The sequence below is a fragment of the Macaca thibetana genome, chromosome X (assembly GCF_024542745.1).
Source record: "Macaca thibetana thibetana isolate TM-01 chromosome X, ASM2454274v1, whole genome shotgun sequence".
Lineage (NCBI taxonomy): Eukaryota > Metazoa > Chordata > Mammalia > Primates > Cercopithecidae > Macaca > Macaca thibetana.
This window is the reverse complement of record NC_065598.1, coordinates 12,181,651-12,203,249: the sequence shown is the minus strand read 5'-3', so window position 1 is coordinate 12,203,249 and position 21,599 is coordinate 12,181,651. Positions and strand designations below refer to the sequence as shown.

The window sequence follows — 21,599 nt, the reverse complement described above, 5'->3', positions numbered from 1 at the left end:
CCCCAGGCAACTGTAAATGTCTGGTCCCAAGGGCAAGCACTGATGTTGCATGCTCTAAGGGAGTTAGCCTGCAAAGGCTGATACCGGCAACTGTTATTTTAAACTGAGCATTTCAGAAGGCCAGGCTGAATGTCAACTTGTTGCAATTTATAGTGAGAAAAGTTAAATTCCTATCTTCCACTCCATGGATATGTTCGACTTTGTCAGGTGAGATGAGATAAGAAGCTTATGGCTTTCAACAGATATATAAATTGTTTTTCAAATTTATTCATTCAATAACCATATTTGGGGAAAATAACTTTTTAGCAAGAAGTGGAGTGCCTCCTGTCTCCTTTCTTCTGGTCTATTTGGAAGAAAGTTGACCCACCTTACTGAGGTATTAATGTTCATCACATCACTTCCCTTCTCCAAATACTATGATGATTTCCAAATGCAGCTCAGATTCAAGTAAGATTTCCTGTTCTTGTGATAGTTTGCTAAGAATGATGGTTTCCAGCTGCATCCATGTCCCTACAAAGGACACAAACTCATCCTTTTTGATGGCTGCATAGTATTCCATGGTGTATATGTGCCACATTTTCTTAATCCAATCTGTCACTGATGGACATTTGGGTTGATTCCAAGTCTAGCAAACTATCACAAGAACAGAAAACCAAACACCGCATGTTCTCACTCATAGGTGGGAACTGAACAATGAGATCACTTGGACTCGGGAAGGGGAACATCACACACACCGGGGCCTATCATGGGGAGGGGGGAGGGGGGAGGGATTGCATTGGGAGTTATACCTGATGTAAATGACGAGTTGATGGGTGCAGCACACCAACATGGCACAAGTATACATATGTTACAAACCTGCACGTTATGCACATGTACCCTACAACTTAAAGTATAATAATAAAAAATAAATTAAAAATAAATAAATAAATAAATAAGCACATTTGTAAAAAAAAAAAAAAAAAAAAAAAAAAGATTTCCTAATCATTTTCTCCTAGTAGGAAACACCTCCAGTAGCTCTCCATTCACCTCCTCTTATCTTCACCTACACTTCAACTTTAAAGACCACTGGAATTCATTAAACAGATATTTGACAAGTGCCTACTATGCATTGAAAACTGTTCTAGACTCTGTGGATAGACTGGTGAATAAAACAGAAAATAATCCCTGCCTGTCTGGAGCCACCATTCTATGGAATGATCTGAGACTCGGGTAGCAGAGCAGAAGATGTCTCAGGTGGCTAGAAGTAAGTGTGGGGAGCCCCTCACACTCTCCTGCTGTCTGTTTGCATCCAGAAGATGTAGAAACCAAACTGGACCTAAAATTACATGGGTTTCCTCTAGAGACGCAAGGCGCTTACCCTTCAAGTTGATGAGTCCCGTATATCACCTCCTGTGTTTTGTGCAATGTCATTCATTTAGAACTTCCTGCTACCTTTTCTTCAACAAATGGCACCTCAACCTCTTTCCTCAGAATACTGTCCAGAGACCACCCCTTGGAAGTCTTCCCAGATTCACCCATGTGCCTCCAGGCCTACTGGTGTCCATGGCAACCCTTCAACATACACAAATAGCTCTGCAGGGGCAGATGGGTGAAAAGATAGCTTCTCTTTAAAGAAGAGAAAGAACAAATTGGGCGAAGAGATAAACAGGTTGCTTGGGTACCTGGGGTCACATGGCTTGGGACATTTTCATCAGAAGAGTGCTCTGCACAAGGTTTCAATACAGAGAGGAACAAGGGATGGTCAGGATCCATGGGGGCCAACTCGGACATTATCAGAGGAATCACCAGTATAAGCAATCATTTACTTCACGTCTACTGTATGCTAAGCACTGTGTAGAGTACTTCACATCCAATATTTCTCAAGAACTCTTCTGAGTATGTTAGGACTTAGGTATTATTATTCCCACTCAGAGATGAAGATACAGAGGCTCCAGAAATTAAAATACTTTGAATCCAGGTCCCAGAAGAATCCTCATATCTTCTCATTTACCAAATTTATCCACTCCTAGGAGAGCCCTTGCTGCAGACCAAGTTGTAGGTTCAACCCTGGCGTAGAATGTGGGTCAGGAGGGGAAGGATAAAGTAGGCAGATAGCATATGAGAGATGTGACATACACAGCCCTGAATCATGTCTTCATAAATGGTGATGTCTGCTGTTGTTATTAAATCATTAAAAATTATTAGTAATCAGTAATCATTATTACTAATTCTTGTCCCCAGAGCCATGAGGGAGAGCATTCTAGAAGACACAGAGGAGAGGCTAGCCCAGATATGGAGTTGGCTCACTTCAAGAGCGCATAAAGAACTGCTCCTCTCTCTGTCCCCACACATGCTGCATGTACTCAGAGCTTCTGTCTGAGCCTATCATTCCTAAAGCAAGATCTTCACACTTGTCCAAGTCAGCAGTGCAGCCTCCCAGGATGGAATCCCGTCTTATGGGGCTGACGGTCACTCTCTCTCTCAGACCTTGTTAGGTCACATAATACTGCTTCTTGCCTGAGATGTGTGCCCCAACCTTACTGGCCTGGGTGAGAGATGATAAGGGAATATTGGGAGCCATTTCAGTTCAAGTTATCAGAGCTATGTCCACTTCCATTCATTAGTCATCAATAACTCTTCAAGGTAGGTTTCATTATTTCCACTTTTTACATGAGGAAATGGGCTTTCTTCAATGTGAGCAAGCATCTTGTTCAAGGCCATGCAGCTAATTTGAAGTGGAGCCAGGAATACAACCCAGGCTATGGGCACCAATGTCTTTCCTTCTATCCATGGTAAAGTCATTATCAGTATTCAGAGTTCCCATAAAAAGGTTTTGCTCTTCTCTATTGGTTCCTTACAGCTGCCCAATAAAGATACATGTTGTGTTCATCTTTGGGTTTGGAAGCACGTCACATATTGTTTCTTTTAATCTCCACAATAACATTGACAGGTAACTATCACTTTCTCTATTTGGTAGTTGATTACACTGAGGCATAGAAAGGCTAAGTAATTTACCCACTTCACTCGGCAGGGCAGAATTTGACAATTACAAAGCAGAGCTACCACAGATAGATATCTTGGAAATACAGAACAAGAGGAGAGTGACTTCAACGTGTGAGATATAGGAGGGAAAGTGGTGGAGAACCACTGAAAAAGCTGTATTTGAGCTGGATCTTGATGAACGGGTAAGCACTTGAAAGGAATGCCATTTCCTTTCATTTGTAAATGTAATGGCCTTAACAATTAACAAGGGGCAGTGTAGGTGAAAAGAGGACTACAGGCAGGGATGCATGGGGTCTGCTTAAAGAAAAGCATACCAGCAAGTATAATTAGGACACAAGACGAGTGGTGAGTGGCTTTTGGGAGAGAGAAGGCCATGAGGGAAGACTGGAAAGAGTTGGGAAAGACAGCATTGATGAGAATAATTCTAGTGAGAACCACTCTTTAGTAATAGAATAATTAGAAAGTTGGAATATTGGGAATTTATGGTGTCAGAGGAGGTTCAGTTATGGGTGTCAAAAGGTTGGGGATGTGGAGATTGGGAGTGCTTGGCTGAAAGGGAATGGTCCAGAAGGCACTTGGAGTTGAGGAGATAGAAAAACTAAGAAGGTAAGTTCATCCATGTGGATATTTGAATGATGATTTTTATCTAGAGTGTGGTAGGATTCTTGGAAGGTGTCAAAGTCTTCAATACATGTAAGGAATGGCATGAAATTCAGAGAAAGTCTGAAGTCATATTGTTGGAGGGCATAAGAAAAAAGGAGCAAGTTTTGCACTAGGGTGAGAGAATAATGACCTATAAATTAATCATGAGAAGCCAGGGGAATGCCAATACTACCTCTTTACCCTGTGACTTAAGTGGCACGAGAAGGACTGAGCCTCCTTTCAATGTGGTCACAAGAGAAGGGCAAGGGCTCAGGAAATAGTAGAGGTTAATTGTTAAGGCCATTACATTTGCAATAGAGTGTTCAAGGGGGTGCAGTAGAAATGGTTAGTTAGGAGTTACAGCAGACAATTGAGGAGTCTTCCTCATTTCCACCTGCCTGGCGCCTCTCTCTGGCTGCTAAAGTCCACCCTGACCACACACAGTCAGCTGGAAGTTCTGGGGAATGACCCCACAGAGGAGCTCTCATTCAATACCTGACAAGAATTAGAGTATAAATACCTCAACTCCCTCACCACTCAACTGAATAACTCCAAGGCATGTTTTCTACACTGATCCTGGAGCTCGCAAAGAGGATGAAGCTCCAGTTGCCCACAGTGGCAATTGGTTTGATAACTTACATTTTATTGGTTGTCTTCCTTTTTGGTCTCATATCTCTAGTCTCTGGCTGGTGTTTCCTGGGATCATCCCCTAGATTATCTATACACACACAAATCCTTGTCTCAGAGTTGGCTTGTGAAGGAACCAAAACTAAGATCAATTAGTCATAGGGAACGTGTTAAGTCATGGAGAAGGAAGAACCAGGTATCACAGAGAAGCAGGTACCGGAGGAAACCTGTGTCCTGAGGCCTCACAGTTTGAGCCGTTCAAGAATAAAAAGGTGAGAGATTCAGGTGAAATTAACTAAGATGAGCCTACGTATAATGTTATCCTGGAGCCAGAAGAAGCTGGGGCTCCCAGGTGTTCCTAGGGGTTAATTTCCTAGGGGTTAATGGTCATAGCCACTAGCTCCCAATTTACATGTATCAGAATTGGAACAATGTGGAGCTCTACCAGGATTGAACATGTATTTGAATATTAACAATCAGGCAATGGTAAAGACCATAAACTATTTTTCCAGTTGGTAACTTTCATATACATAGAAGGGAAGAGGAGACAAATGTAAACAGAGAAATACTATTTTTAATGTTGGCAAGGGATAGAGATAATGTCCCTGAAGAAGCTTCAATTCAAAGATGATGTTTGCAGAGACTGTTTATAAACAGTTACAGGATCGAATATACCTTCTTACCGCAGGTAAAAATTAGGTTAAGGAAGGATAGGTACATAGTTCAAACATAGCTATTTTGAAATGGCCCCTCAAATCTCAGAAAACCTAGCAATGTTCCAATCCTCTCTGAAAGTTGACAGATTTTCAGTGAACCATGATAAAATTTTCACTGAGGGAAAGAGGTTAGGGGATTTATACTAGATTTCTGAAATAAGCCTCCCATGTTTGAATTTAGCCTCAACCTAGAGAAATTATTTATAAATTGATCAATGGTGATACTTTATCCATACCAAAGCAGAGAGAAATCTCATTTTCCTGTCTATTGGGAAATACTGCTTTGAAGATGAACTTGGGGCACACTAACCCTGCAACTGAATTTTGAGACCTTTCTGTTTTATGTTAATAGGACTTACAGTCTGCATTTGGGCTGGCTGTATAGAAAAGAAAAATGTTTCACTCACAAAAGCTACTCAATTACTACATGAAAGATTATATAAAGATTACTTTTCAAAAGTATATATTCATTGGGGTTAAAAACAAAGGAAAAGCAAGAAAAACAGAAGTAGTGGAAAAGCTTCCTTCCTACAGAAGCCGAGAGCATAGCTTAGACTAATTCCTTATCTATCCTCTAAAATAATAACAGATTGGAGTTTAACACTACCTTTGCCTTTTACTCTTTCTACTTTCAAGGATGTGAAGAACAGGGATGGTGGAGATCGTGATTTCCATTTTTAATGTTCCTGTATTTTTCACTCCTGCCATCAAATGGAAGCTTAATCTCATGTCCAAAACTAGAGTTCAGAGTTTCAGAATTAAAAAGGGTGCAAACCAAAATGCACGTGAAAATCGATTTAAAAATATGAGCAAATTTTTGTTTCTTAAACTAAGTATTTTTTTTTTTCTTGAGTTTCTTTAATGTCCAAGGAAGATTAATCTTCAACTAGGTAAGACAGGAAAAATGTCCTATAGGGAGGTAAGGGGATAAGAAAAGTCAAATAAAAATTGAATTAAAGAGTGAGAGTTTTGGCCGGGCACGGTGGCTCACGCCTGTAATCCCAGCACTTTGGGAGGCTGAGGTGGGCGGATCACCTGAGGTCGGGAGTTCGAGACCAGCCTGACCAACATGGAGAAACCCCGTCTCTACTAAAAATACAAAATTAGCCGGGCGTGGTGGCGCATGCCTGTAATCCCAGCTACTCGGGAGGCTGAGGCAGGAGAATCGCTTGAACCCGGGAGGTGGAGGTTGCAGTGAGCTGAAATTGTGCCATTGCACTCCAGCCCAGGCAACAAGAATGAGACTCTGTCTCAAAAAAAAAAAAAAAAAAAAAAAAAAGGAATGAGAGTTTTAAAAACTACCTGATGCATAGTATGAGATACTATGCATGAAAAACAGTACAAAATAAAATATAACGAGATCTGAATGAATCATAATATGTTAGGAACAATGGTAAGGGATTAGCAGATAATATCTAATGGGTATGAGACTACTACTGTATGAATATTATTTTGATAATATTATAAAGTATTATTTTTCATATTTGATAAATGGTAGCAATATTAAAAATACCGTAAGACACAATTATAAAAACACACATTCATGATTCCTTTAAAAATTCATTTTTATCTGCCCAAATGAGACCTTAATGGTCTCTTTGAAACTCATGCAATGTATCATCTAAATATGTTTTTAAGAATATCCTCAATAAAACTGTTAGGGAAAGTCTGAAAAGAACAGGTTAAGTAGTCAGTTTGCATAGTTAAAAACTCACTCTCGACAGGCTTTGCTGTTATTCACATGCAGTTTCTCCATGTAAATGAATTGCTGTTCATTTAAAGAAGGGGAAATAAAAGCCTTCCAATATAGATCTCCAGAAACTGATTAAATGTGAGTGGTACTTTCAGCTTGAATTTGAAATGTGGCTAGTTGGGTCATCTTTCAGCTTCCAAGTTATGCCAGATTCCAACCTGGGCTGGGTCTGCTGCTTAAGGAGACTTGTGTTGGAGGGTCCTAGAGCTTGACATTACATTCAGCCTGGCCAGAGTAGTGGGGCCATTCAGACAAGCCTTTTTCTGCCCTCTTAGCTACCTAGATGGGAAGGTGAACCACAGACATGTGAGGTCTTGCTTCAGAGACACTCCCTTCCAAGTCTAGGGTTAAGCACAGTTCTAGAATCTCCTCATTTTCAATTAGGACCTCAGAAATGTTGGTGAGTTGGTGTCTCACAGCTGCCAGAGACAAAATGAATACTATGGTGACAAAAGCCCAACTATTTTAAGCCCTATATTGTATGTCCCTAAAGATGCTCTCTGCATAGCCAACGCAGATACATATTTAATTTACATGTGAAAGATTTAAATAAATGGTCTGAAATATTTTTTATTTTAAAGATGAGCTCCCAGCCTGGGCAATATGGTGAAACCCTGTCTCCATTAAAAGTAAAAAAAATTAGCCAGGTGTGGTGGCACATGCCTATAGTCCCAGCTACTCGGGAGGCTGAGGTGGGAGGATCGCTTCAGCCCAGGAGTTGGAGGTTGCAGTGAGCTGAGATCATGCCACTGCACTCCAGCCTGGGTGTCGGAGCGAGACCCTGTCTCAAAGGAAAAAAAAAAAAAAAAGATGAACTCAAAATTAGCTCATGCTTATGCATATTACAAATTATATATAAAGTCTGTAAAACTTAAAGACAAGGCTACAAAATTACAAGCACATTTACCTAAAACAGATCACTTTGACCATTTCTTTGTGGCCTTATTACAGAACTGCTCCAAGTATTGGCAGTGAAAAAATTTAGTGTTGGTGGTTTTGTGTCAATTAACTGTAAACTGATGTGATGATTCCAATGGGAGACTATGCTGTTTACTGGAAGAGCATGAAGACTTGGTCTCCAATGCAGGACCTAAGATTTAATAATGGAGAACTCTGAGGAACTTAAACTTATTTATTCACCTACGTTATTTCCGCTACTTCTAGTTGACTCATCTCATTGACTGGCACTGTCATCCACCCAGGGCTCAAGCTACAAATTTGGGAGTTATACTTCATTTCTCCCTGTTTCAATCTCTACATCAAATACAATGCTAAATCCTACTGATCCTTCCTCTACACATAGCTTTTCTCTAACACCAGAACCACTGCTCTGTCCAGTCCTCTAGCTATTATTTCCTATCTGGACTCTTTCAAAAACTTCTAATGGCTTCTTACTGCCACTCTTGTCTCCTAGATTCCATTTTCCATGCAGCGCAGCCAGGGTGATATTTTTAAAATATAAATTGAATTATTTTCCAGGCACGGTGCCTCATGCCTGTATTCGCAGCACTTTGGGAGGGAGAGGCAGGTGGCTCACTTGAGGTCAGGAGTTCGAGACCAGCCTGGCCAATATAGTGAAACCCAGTTTCTACCAAAAATACAAAAAAAATTAGCCAGATATGATCTCAACTACTCAGGAGGCTGAGGCAGGAGGATCGCTGGAACCCAGGAGGCAGAGATTACAGTGAGCCAAGATCATGCCACTGCACTCCAGCCTGGGCAACAGAGCAAGATTCCATCTCAAAAAAAAAATTGAATTATTTGAATCTACTTCCTAAAGCCTTCCAATGGCTCCTTCTCTTTCTTAGAGTAAAATCCAAACTTCTTTTCGTGGTGGAGACTGGGGTCAGCACACTTTTTCTGTAAAGAGCTAGATAGTAAATAGGCTTTGTGGACCAGACAGTTGGCTGCAACTGCTCTACTCTATTGTCACAGAGCAAAAGTAGCCACAGATAATGTGTGTTTCTTTTTTTTGCTTTTTCCTTTTTTTTTTTTTTTTGAGACAGGGTCTCACTCTGTTGCTCAGGCCAGAGTTAAATGGCGCCACCACAGCCCACTGCAGCCTAGACTTCTGGAGCTCAGGTGAATCTCCTACTTCTGCCTACCAAGTAGCTGGGACTAAAGGCACATACCACCACACCTGGCTAATTTTTTGTGTTTTTTGTAGAGATGTGGTTTCCCCATCTTGCCCAGACTGGTCTCAAACTCCTGGGCTCAAGTAATCCACCCATGTTGGCCTTCCAAAGTTTTGGGATTACAGGTATGATCCACGATGCCCAGTGGTGGCTATGTTTCAATAAAACTTGATTTACACAAACAGGTAGTAGGCCAGATTTGGCCTGTGGGTCAAAATTTGCCAACTGCTACTCTAGAAGACCCTCAATCACCTCGCTCCTGCTTCTTTCTTGAGTCTTTTCACACCTGTTTCCCCTTGGCTGGCCAGGAACTGCAATATCACTCTTGTTTCACTCCCCAAAGCACTCTAAGCTCTTTCTCTCCTCCCACTCTTTGCCTGGTTAGCTTTTCCCATCGTACGGGTCTCAATTTAAATGTCACTTTCTCATTGAGGATTTCCCTGAATCTTCTACTCCTATGCCATCATTATGCTTTACGGTGTCCTGTTCTTTTCCCTTCCTTTCTTATCACCATTTATAATCTATATATTTGCTTGTTTTGCCTCTTGCTCACTAGGCTGTGTACTCAAGGAGGGAAGGGACCAGGTCCATTTTGTTTGCCATCCCATAACCAGCGCCTTGCATCATGCCTAACACACAGTGGATGCCTACTAAATAGTTATTCAATGTATACATTTTTTTTCTCCATGAGCTTTAGTTTCTTCACCTCTAAAACAGGAAAAATAATACTTACTTGCCTTAGAGGATTCATGTAATGATTAAATATGCCAAGCACTCAACGAAGTGCCTGGGACTCAAACATTTCCATTGTACTTGGTTCTCCTCTGCATAGATACAGTCTTAATGAATAGGATAATTTCTTTAAAACACCATCCATTCTTTCAAATGGCATTTCAGTGGCTGGTGATCCATCACTCCAGTCAGAACATTCTGGCTACTTTGGTTGCATATTTATAATCCGAGTTAAATATTAGAAAAGCATAGTTTTCTTTTACAGCAATGATCTTTTTCTAGTTAAATTAATTCATTGCCTAGTCCTTTCTCTAGAGATAATCATTAATAAATGTGGGATGTTGGGCTAGCAAAAACACTGGACTTAGGTATAGGTGGTCTCCAATTTTGGATTTGGAAAGTTTCTAGAAAACACAACAGAACTTGAACTTCTTACACACCTTTGTCTGCTTAAGATGTCCTTGGGAACTCTAGGATGTGCTGATGGAAGCAGGAGAAATAAAGCACCAGAGGCAGTCAGCGGTTGATGCTGGGTGCTTTCATTCTCAGCATCCAGCACGTGAACTTGGCTCTTTGAAATACCCTCAGCCTACTGAGTCTAAACTGCCTGAGAGCATAGAGGGGAGGGGGCACATGAGCCCAGGAGGCAGTTCTTAACTGGTGACTATAAACACTCTATCCCTCTGCCTCTGATAGGACAACTTAAGGTGTGGTCTTAAAAAGTATCTGGAACTTTCCTGTACACTGAGCCAAAGTCACCCTCCTGGGGCTTTCTTTGCCTGATACCGCATCTATGTTTGCCCTCCTTTTCTTCCAGGTCCCACTTCCCACCCCTCTATTTATCTTTCCTGAGAACTCTCCTTATTAAGTCACTTACACATGGATCCTTACTTCAGGGTCAGTTTCTGGGAGCCCAACCTAAGACAATGAACAAGTGCCTAATCATGAAAAATTGGTTTTCTTTCTACAAATTGTCATTTCAATCCCACCTCTTAAAAAAAAAATTAGAGATAGGGTCTCGCTATGTTGCCCAACCTGGCCTTGAATTGCTGGGCTCAAGTGATCCTCCCACCTCAGCCTCCCCAAGCAGCTAGGATTACAGGTGCATGCCACCATGCCTGGCTCAATCCCACCTTTTAATGGTCGTACTTTGGGTAAACTTTTCGTGGAATGTATACATAGACTTATTGGCAAACAAACCCGGCTTACTTGAAAAGCTTAAATAAAAGCCATTCAACAATTTCTGAACTAGAAAGGGTATGGGAAGAAGACTCTAAGAAGTACTGGAGCTTGTAAGTAAATAAGAAACAGACCAGATTAAAAATGTAATCTCTATGTCAAGGCCATACTGGGAACATTTTCCCCCTACCAAAACATACTGAAATAACCATCATAATAAGGATCATTCTATTAAAAGAATGACTGGAAATGTTCTTTTAAACCGAAAAAATGCCAATCTACATTAGTCTTACATAAAGGTTTCTCTGAGCAAAGAGGTAATTACAGCTTGACAGATGCCTAAAATAGCCTTGATTCCTCGTTTCTTTTTCAATCTAGAGGTGGGCAGATACCACCCTGGTGCCTCTCTGAATTATAGCTTATAAAACTTGGAAGAAAAAATTTAAAATATATTAAATTGCAATGCTTAGAGTGTATTAGCCTTTCGACTACCTTCTCCTTCCCCCTTCTCTCCTTACTACCTTTTTTATTTTTTATTTTTTGAGACAGAGTCTCACTCTGTCGTCCAGGCTGGAGTGCAGTGCTGTGATCTCGACTCACTGCAACCTCCACCTCCTGGGTTCAAGCAATTCTCGTGCCTCAGCCTCCTGAGTAGCTGGGATTACAGGCATGAGCCACAATGCCTGGCTAATTTTTCTATTTTTAGTAGAGATGGGGTTTTGCCACATTGCCCAGGCTGGTCTTGAACTCCTGAGTTCAGGATATCCGCCCACCTCGGCCTCCCAAAGTGCTAGGATTACAGGTGTGAGCCACAGTGCCCAGCCACCTTACTACCTTTTAAACAAATGAAAAGTCTAAGTGTTCCTCTCCAATGGTAATGGTTAGAATCCCTTCTTCTGTTGAAAATACTGTGTTATGGTTTTCATGTAGTCTAGTACAATGGTTCCCAGTCCATTGTCCCACTTGGCTTCCATATTTGACTCTGGGCTCTGCTATTTACTGGCTGAGTAACTCTGGGAAAATATTACACCTCTTTGAGCCTTTCACCCTAGAAAGAAGACCTTTTCTGTGAGTCTACTATTTCTGAAGTATTTGTGAGTCTATTATTTGTGAAGTATTATATACTCACATATATTAATCATGGAAGAACACATAGTGTGAAAATTATACTGGCAAAACAACACCTTCAATAGATCAAATATATCCAGACTACTTTATAAATAGGTACCTTCTAAAAATTAGGCTTTCTTTGATGTCCGTAAGTATAAAATTTTCAACGTTTACAATGTACGTAGCAAATTACATACGTATCATAAAAAGTGACCTGCTATTCACTTTCAAGGGAAAAAAAGTTTTGCTTTCAGCAGGACAACAAAGTTTTATATTTCCATAATAGATGATTGATTCTTCTTTATTAAAAAATAGAATTTTACCTAGCTTGTGAAAATTACCATTTGTTTGTATTTGTCTGCCAGGACTTCAGGATTCATTCAGGTTTAATTAGTCAAATTAAAGTGCTGCATGACCACAAGAGATATTGGATATTTATAAATAATTCTTCAGTCAAAACTTTTTGATAAATTCTGCAGCCACTGGAGGATTATGGAAAGTTGGCAATATCATTTTTTAATCTCCTTGAGTTCTCCCATAAAAAAGAGAGAGAGCAACTCAGATATTAAAGCCAAAACCCCACGGACAACATCACCAGCAAAAATAAGTGGTGAGCTAGTCCCATGAATGCCAGAATATGATTCATACCAACAGTATCCATGTGGAAGGAAATGGAGGCAAGGAAAAGGGACTTCTGATGACCTGGAGACCAGAAGAACCCTGGAATTGCCTACAGGTCCTCACAAGAAGTGGGAGATTCCTCATCCTGGAATCTACAAGAAAACAAGCTGCAGACAGCCATAATGGCCAGCGTGGGGGCCACTGAAGTAGAGTGGTGAGGATCAGGCACATTTTTACCTGTATTAACTATGACTGATGCTATCTGGGAGACAGGTAGCACCTGTACTGGTTCTAGGAAGAACAGAGTTAGGTAGCTGCTTGCCTTATAGGTATTAATACTAACTGGCAGTAGAAAGAAACTAGTTCAAGTCAAGTGTTCAAGGAGAGAACAAAGAGAGCTAAGAAGAGGTTATTACTTAGCTAATTTCAACAATGTTCATAGAAGGAGACCAATAGACAATAGCCAGAGAACAAAAGGTAGGCAGGTGTGGTGGGTGGGTGGGTGGGTGGACTAAGCTATTATATAAGCCCAGTACTTTGGGAGGCTGAGGTGGGGGGATTGCCTGAGTCCAGGAGTTTGAGGCCAGCCTGGGCAACATGGCAAGACCCCATCTCTAAAAAAGAAAAAAAATTGGCTCGGCATGATGGGTCATGCCTATAGTACTAGCTACTCAGGAGGCTGAGGTGGGAGGATCTGTTGAGCCCAGGTGCAGCGCTGCACTCTAGCCTGGGTGACAGAGTGGAGACCTTGTCTCAAAAAATAAAAACAAAAACAAACCAAAAATATACATCTAATTTCTAAATGTTACACACGTATACCTACTCACCTTTTTTTCACTTGTGTGTTTGAAAAAACATGTTGCAATGAATGCTAAGATATATGGCTATGTGAAAAAAGCAAAATGAATAAAAGTGTGTCTAGTATAATACTGTTTCTAAGAATGGAGAGGGATCAGAGTATGTGCTCACATTAAACAATAGAAGAATGGACCATAAAATAAAATATAAAAATAAGTGTTATCTATGGGGGAGGAAATAGCATAGAGAAAACAAAGCATGTATACTTCTTTGAATATACATTTTATAGATTTGACTTAGGTATCATGTAAATAGTATTCATAATTATAAAACTCTAAATTCTAAAAAGCAATTTCTACCTTATTGCATGTAAAACGAAATGCAGAACCTGTGTATCCAGTTGATGGCATGGTTACAGTTGAACTTAATTTTAAAACATAATTAAATCAAAAAGCCATCTCTAAGAATTATACATAAAATGAAATAATTGCATCTGATCATCCAGTTAGTGGCAGAGTGTCACATAGGGGAACTATGTCAAGTGATTTTTTTTTTTTTAAGAGATAGAGTCTCACTCTGTTACCCAGGCTGGAGTGCAGTGGTGCAATCAGAACTCACTGTGGCCTCTAACTCCTGGGCTTAAGCAATCCTCCTGCCTCAGCCTCTCAAGTAGCTAGGACTACAGGTGTAGTCCTAATTTAAAAAAAAAATTAAGAAATGTTTTGTGGAGGCAGGATCTCATTTTGTTGCCCAGGCTGGTCTTGAACTCCTGGCCTCAAGTGATCATTCCACCTCAGCCTCCCAAAGTGTTGAGATTATAGGCATGAGCCACCACACCCGGCCTCAAGTGATTTTAACACAGTCATTTGAATATATTGGTTGGATATTCCATAAAGACAAATTGAACTGCCATAAAAATATCTCCAAATGTTATTTGTGGTAGTGTTGTTATTCTGAGGCTGTTGCATGTGCAGTGTCGGATAAAGTTGAGGGATTATGGTGATGTCACCGAGCATTGGGATTTACAGCTTGAGAAAGAAGAGATAAAAATTTAAGATAGATGAGGTTATATAGAAACCTTTTGTCCTGCATTTGAATTGGACATATCAGTATGAGCTCATGATGTATTTTATCATTTAAAAATGTACACATATTTCTTAGCTCTGTCCTTATCAATGAGCACACTAGCATCCAGATTACTACATATCATTTCCCACTAAAAGGAATCATGGCTCCTTGGAGAAATTACTCATCCCAGATTTGGAGCAACCAACATACAAGTTAAGCCTTGAGCATCTTGTCATATCAGAAAGCCAAGAAACTAACAAAGACTATTAGGTTTATGTTGAGAGGACTTGATATCTCACTTGAATAGGCTCCCATTACCAAAGATAGGATGAGTTGAGCTTCAATGAGAATAATAACATCAATGGATATAAATATACCCAATATACTTAAATCCATGAGTTTATGATAGTGATACTTAAAAAAAATACTATTTGTTTCCCCAGTGGGAATGCCAGTGAAACAACTCATTAGTTTGAAAACTGGTAAATAAAGAGACAGGATCAAGTTATTTGTTGTCTTTCATATAAACTGTTTCTTCAGGTACCCAAATGATTTTTCTTTATAATGTTATTCAGCTAATAATTGAAGAGGAAATTATGGAATTAGAGCATCACCCTTTTGCAATCATTAATGAATTAATAAATCTTGGCAAAGATTATCAATAGCTGCTTACATCAGAGAAAGAAAAACAACCAGATACTGTACACCTCTAGAGGATGCAAGTGCACAGCTTCCTCCACTCTGGGAGTGAAACAAACTCTCATAGGAAATACAGAAAGACAGAAGATCATGTTAAATGACACCCAGAGATGCAATCAGCAAAATCCAGGCTGCGGAAATCTCTACAGGACAAAAAACTTAAAAAAAACTCTAAATAATTTTTTTTCAAAGATAATAAAAAAGAGATGAAAGGAAAAATATATATTAAAAGAGTCTTTTAATATCCACATATCAAAAAATCACGTATCCACAAATCACAATACATGGACTCCATTTGGATCTTGATTCAAATATGCTATAATGAGAAATTATTTTATGAGACCATGGAAGAGATTTGACTACTGACTGGATATTTGATACTATTAAGAAAATATTGTTAATTTGTAAGGTATAATGGCATTGTGGGTTTTTATTTTTTGTAAAGAATGCTTATCCTTTAGAGATACATACTGAATTATGGATGAAACAATATGATGTCTGGGATGTGCTTCAATGTCATCTAAGGGTGAGTGGTGGGTGCCTGTAATCCCAGCTACTCGGGAGGCCGAGGCAGAAGAATCGCTTGAGTCCTGGAGGCGGAGGTTGCAGTGAGCCGAGATCATGCCACTGCACTCCAGCCTGGGCGACAGAGCAAGACTCTGTCACCAAAAAAAAAAAAAAAAAAAAAAAAAGATGAACTTCATAGAGAAAAGAAAACAAATTATAGGGGAAGGCTACCCTTAAGGGCCTCTCACATACTGTATTACTTTGTCAAATAATGGAAAACAGTAGCTCACTGTGCTTAAGAAAAATAATACATGTGGGTTCAAGGGGCAAGAAATGTGTGGTTTTTAAAACTTTTTTCACACTTTTAGAAGCTTTCTCCAAATTGGTACTTTTTATTATAAATCCCAAGAGTGGTTTCCTTTGTTATTGTGTTTGGTTATTCAGTTTTGAAATTATCAAGCTCCATGTTACCCAGACACCCTGAAGTGCTCTACCAAAAAGAACATTCCAAATGGCATTTACGAAATTCAAAGTGAGCTGATACTGCTGATTGCATTCAATGACAAACAGTCTGTTCCACCTCTAATATCCTTGATTTAACATTAAATATAAATGAAAACACCCTGGGGGAGAGTTTCAGAGTATGTGCTCAATTCAGCTCTGACATGCTTCTTATAAAAATCCAAGAATGCTCAGTCCACAAAGCTATCCTATTTATTAGACACAGACATATAGACTATTTTATTCATAAAAATATGAATAGAACAACAGCAAGGAGCTAAAAGAGAAAGAAGAACGTTTAACAGTGATAATTTCTTACATGGGGGAAAAATAACAAATCTTTTGTTTTCCAGGTCCTCTTTATTATTTGACCCAGAATTGGTAAGACATTTTGCCTTAGTTGTTTAAGTGTGAAATACTCAGAATTTTTTTAAAGAGCAAAGATGTTGATACAAAAGTGAAATCTTATTTGGAATAATAATATATTACAATCGTTTCTGTCTAATGACAAGATTTATAAATTTTTTGTACCTTTCTGTCTAACATATGTACCACATAGAAGAAATGAATCTATATTTTATCTTTTAAGTTGTTATCAAGTGGTTTTTTAACTGCTTTTTAATGTCTACTACATGGTGGTAAATAACTTGGTGCACATAATAAAGACTGATTTAAACTACACCAAATGTGAAGAAGCAAAGATGTTGAAATAAAAATGAAGTCTTATTGGAATAAGCCCGATCTAACAGACATGAACTCCTATGTTTGTATGTGGAATCAAAACAAATTTCAGAGTGAAAAAGGGCACTACTTTCCAGGCTTCTGTATTTTGTCTAACATTAAAAAACAAAACAAAACTATATCGTGTGTACAAAATGTTTATCCATAACACTAGTTGTAAGAAATCTCATTTCTTAATTTTTCTAAATAATGTATCTCTACTCTGAGCCCCTGCCCAACAGGCTGATGGGAAACATATTCTTAGTTATGTCTTGGGACATTTTCCCCCTCGCCCAGGTCATACAAGGTTTTAGGGGATGCTACTCAGCTCTCACCATTCAGAAGGGTCCTGTGGTGGTTAATCCACACTAGCTACTGCAGACTGGCCCACACATTGTCTAAGGATTCCTGGAAAGGGGTTTAAGGGTTCCTGAAAGTCAGCTTGGACCTTTAACATCATAGCTAGGGCCTTTCTTTCCCTGAGCTGCATCTGGGAAAAGAGATGAGACTAGTTTCTTTCCTAAAACTCACCTTGTTATCCCTCTATTCACTTCCTCTCACCCAGAGTGGCAGCATGGTGTAAGAGAAAGTACATATACAGATAGACACTGGGTTTACCTCCTGGCTTCATCAAGTATTGCTCAACTGACCTTCAGCAAATTACAGAGCTCACTAGTATAGAATCCTGTACACAGTCAGCACTTGTCTAATCCTGTTTCCTCAACTACAAATCAGTCCAATTACGCCCCTTACAGAGATGTGTGAGGATTTGGTGTATGCTGCCCAGAGGAGGGCTTAATAAATGGTGGCTGCTTCCTTTTTGCTTTTTAGAAAAAAATCCGTTCAAGTGTCTCTTTCAGCAGCTTCTGACTGCATGAAAAAACACACTAGCAAAAGGGTGGCAAGGGAGTACAAAATCCTTTTTTTGTATCTTTCTTGTTCAAGGAATCCTTTTCTGCCTCATCCTGCCAAGACCCTTTTGAAGATCCCATTTATAACTAAACTCTACTGCCTTAGTGTTTCATTTATGAACATGGTGGTCTCTGCTAGTACATTATCTGGATTCCTGGTAGGGAGAGAGTAGATCTTGATCATTGCTACTTCCCTGCTCCCTGTTCCGTTGCTTGGGAACAGGGATAAGGACTTGCCTCATTACCACCTCCTCTCGTCTCAACAATCACGTAAATGCGCTACCATTTTGGAACATTCCTACCATTGGGGAACCATTCATCTATAGGAATTTGAAAATTGTATCCTCTTGAGAAAACAGTGAGGTGCATCTTCTACTGTTCATAGTATATTTAAGCTGTAAAGCTTTTATAATGATCATCTCTGATGGTTCTCAATGGAGTGGAGACATCCCTCAATGATTGGGGATCACTACTAGGATTAGCGGATGGGGTCACAGATGTTAAATGTCCTTACATTGAAGGACAGACCTGTACAATGAAGAATGGTCTCTCACAGAATGCCTATAGTCTTCCCTCCCAACCTTTTGGGGGATGAGGACCCTGAAGGTGTCACAGGTTCAGGTTGGGAAATCCCTGATCTTGTCTCTCCCAGATGCATGTCTCTTTCAAGCTACTACATCTCTGCATCTTAAGGACAGGAAGGGGATGCAGGGAGACTACATAGCTTGGATGCTGATTCAGTCAGGAGACAGGAGGCTGTTAATCTACAAGTTTACATGTAAATCATGCACATAATGCATAAATACGACTCCACACAAAAGGGCAATAAACACTGCATTTTCCAAGGGAAAATACAGGTTATTGAGTTTAATGTGAAATTAGAGGTTAGTGGGCATAAATGTGGCTCTGATTATGCTGGGTATATGATCTGACACTGGATTAGGCAGCATGGGGGAAGGTTAAATGCAGGTTAATTCCAGAATAGTAATTTGAACAATTTAGCAAATACTTCATTTCATGAATGAAGCCTAAGGTGACATGAAGAGGTTGAGAACCCAGAGGTTAGTATGGAGTGAGGCAGATGGAGATAATATAGTTAACAACACTGATGAAGTGATGGAGATGTTTGAAAAATATGAGGTCAAGGCTAAAATCAATGCATATGGAAAAGCATGAAATGAGCAATGAACCTGCTTCAGGTACAGTGCTGAACAGAAAACCAAACACCACATGTTCTCACTCATAAGTGGGAGTTGAACAATGAGAACACATGGACACAGGGAGGGGAACATCACACACTGGGGCCTGTTGTGGGGTGAGGGGCTAGGGGAGGGATAGCATTAGGAGAAATACCTAATGTAGGTGATGGGTTGATGGGTGCAGCAAGCCACCATGGCACTTGTATACCTATGTAACAAAGCTGCACGTTCTGCACATGTATCCCGGAAGTTAAAGTATAAAGAAGTCTATCAAGTAATTTAGATTTGATTACAAGAATAATAAATTATAGTAATCTTTTTAAAGGTGGGTAGTGTTAAATTCACTTTTATGGCTCTTTCAGCAAACACTTCTTTCTTTCCAATTCCATTATGAGTACAGTGGTAGGCCTGAAGGCTAACATAATTAATAAAACAGAATCTGTGCAGAGACTGGTGATATGCTCAGCCAAACTGCTCCCTGTACTGCCTGGGTGCACAACTACACCATGCTTAGCTTCCTGGGCAGGTAGATCCATCCATATGGCTGGCTTCTTGCCAAAGGAAGGGGAGGAAAAGTGCTGTACACCTCTTTTGTAAAACCCTTTCATGCACCCTTGTATCATCTTCCCCTTCTGCCAGTTTGACAAGGACAAACTAGGAGCTCTGTGTTGAAGATTTAGGAGCCACAAAATAAAGGAAGTCTGGGCTGTTTCTCCGGATTACCCTCTGAAGGAGAGCTGTCTACCAATCAGGAGGACCCATTATGGACTTTTGTGATTGACAAACTCCTATTGTGACGGAAACTGTATAGTTTTGGGTTTGTTACAAGATAGTTAGAGCTACCCTAATATTGGCCATTATCATTAGGAAACACACAGAATTGTGACAAAGAAAGGCAAGTTTGCAAATAGTGATAACATTGTGTTGTATAGATTATTATGAAGGTGTAAATCCCTTTCAGTGGGTAAAAATATGAGTGCAAGCCACCCTGGTGGGTGGATTACAAAGGGTCATGGGAGCCATCATGAAAGTCTGTAATGTTTATCATTTGTTTGTTTGCTTATTATTTTTCCTATGTGTCCACTTTCCGAAAAGGATTTTAGGTGGCTAAAGAGTTCATAATATTTGCTTTATTGTCATTATTATTTCTAGCTAAAAGCCTCTGCTTCATTTCTCTGCCTCTATACACTCTTATCTTCAGGTTGGTCTCTTTAAGCTTCGTTAGTTCAGGTCAAAGGGCAACAAACAAGGCCTGTGGGCTAAATTTGCCCTCTCCCTAGCCCCATTTCTGTAAATAACATTTTATTGGAATAGAGCCACAATCATTTGTTTATGTATTAATATCATCAATGGCTGCTTTTGCACTACAATGGAAGAATTAAGTTGTGACAGAGACCTTATGGCCTGCAAAGCATAAAATATTTACCATTTGGGCCTTTTTAGAGAAAAGTTGGTTCATCCCTGATTTGGGTCATTCCTAACCTAATCTCAACCCAAGCAGGGCACATGCCAATGGTCCCTGAATTTCTACACATCCCCTTCATTCATATATGACAGAACATTGAAGTCACTCTGGTTCCTGTCACCATGTTGTCACATTGCTGCACACCTATGTGTCCCCAAAGTCAAGTTCACTGCCAAACTCTCAGTTTCAGTGCCCCAAGGCTGAGTCTAGGTACGTTTACAAACCCTGAGTCTTAGCGCTTTTTAACCACTTTTCAAGTTATCTTTATCCTTGAAAGTCTTGAATTTCTACCCAGATTCCTCTCTTTGGTTTTGATTGGCTTGTGCTCCAATCCCCTACCCTGCAATTTCCAGAGCAGTAATGACAGCATCTGACACAATGACCTAACTTACTACGGGCCACAAAGTGCTTCATGTACATAATCTCATTCAATCCTGAGACAAAGGCTTAGAAGTACAAATTCTTAGCCACATTTATAGACTAGGAGACTAAGACCCTGAGACTTAAGCAATTTGCTCATGATCATTCAGCTATAGTGATGCCGCTGGTAATAACCTTGAGGGCAATGATAATTCAAATTTATTAAGAGCTGACTATGTGCTCTGCTCTTAATATCTGCTAAGAGCTTTACTTACTGTGTTTTATCTAATTCTTCCAACAATTATATAAGATAGGTCTTCATGTTACAAGTGAGGAAACTGAGGATTATATAAATTAAGTTCCTTGTGCAGGTCACAAACAGCTAATACATTACAGAGGTAGAACTTGAACTCAGATTTTTCTGACTTCTATCCCCCGTGTCTTTTCATTGGGTAGCAGGACAACATTTTGAAATGGTCACCAAAGTTTCCCTCCCACCCCCATACCCTTCGTTCCTTTACTCTGCTCCAGCAACTCTATTTCTTTGCTCATTTGGTCAGCCAGATCATATAACACTCATTACTTCAGGAAAGGATTATTATAGAAGAAAGTAAAGAAATATCTATGTTTAAGAAACTAAGGGTAAAAGCTGTAAGCTAGGATGCTGACATGGCTTGGCTATGTCCCCACCCAAATCTCATCTTGAATTGTAGCTCCCATAATTCCCATCTGTTGTGGGAGGGACCTGCTGGAAAATAATTGAATCATGAGGGCAGTTTCCCCCATACTGTTCTTGTGGTACTAAATAAGTCTCATGAGATCTAGTGGTTTTATAAGAGGTTTCCCCTTTAGCTTTGCTCTCATTGTCCCTTGT

The 21,599-nt window shown here is 39.8% G+C and overlaps 1 protein-coding gene across 9 annotated transcripts in view; it reads right to left on the bottom strand.

The window, feature by feature from the left end:
* The window catches only part of FRMPD4 (FERM and PDZ domain containing 4), an 863,942-nt gene that overhangs the window by 73,466 nt on the left and 768,877 nt on the right, over positions 1–21,599 (bottom strand). The gene's annotated exons all lie outside the window — the stretch shown is intronic.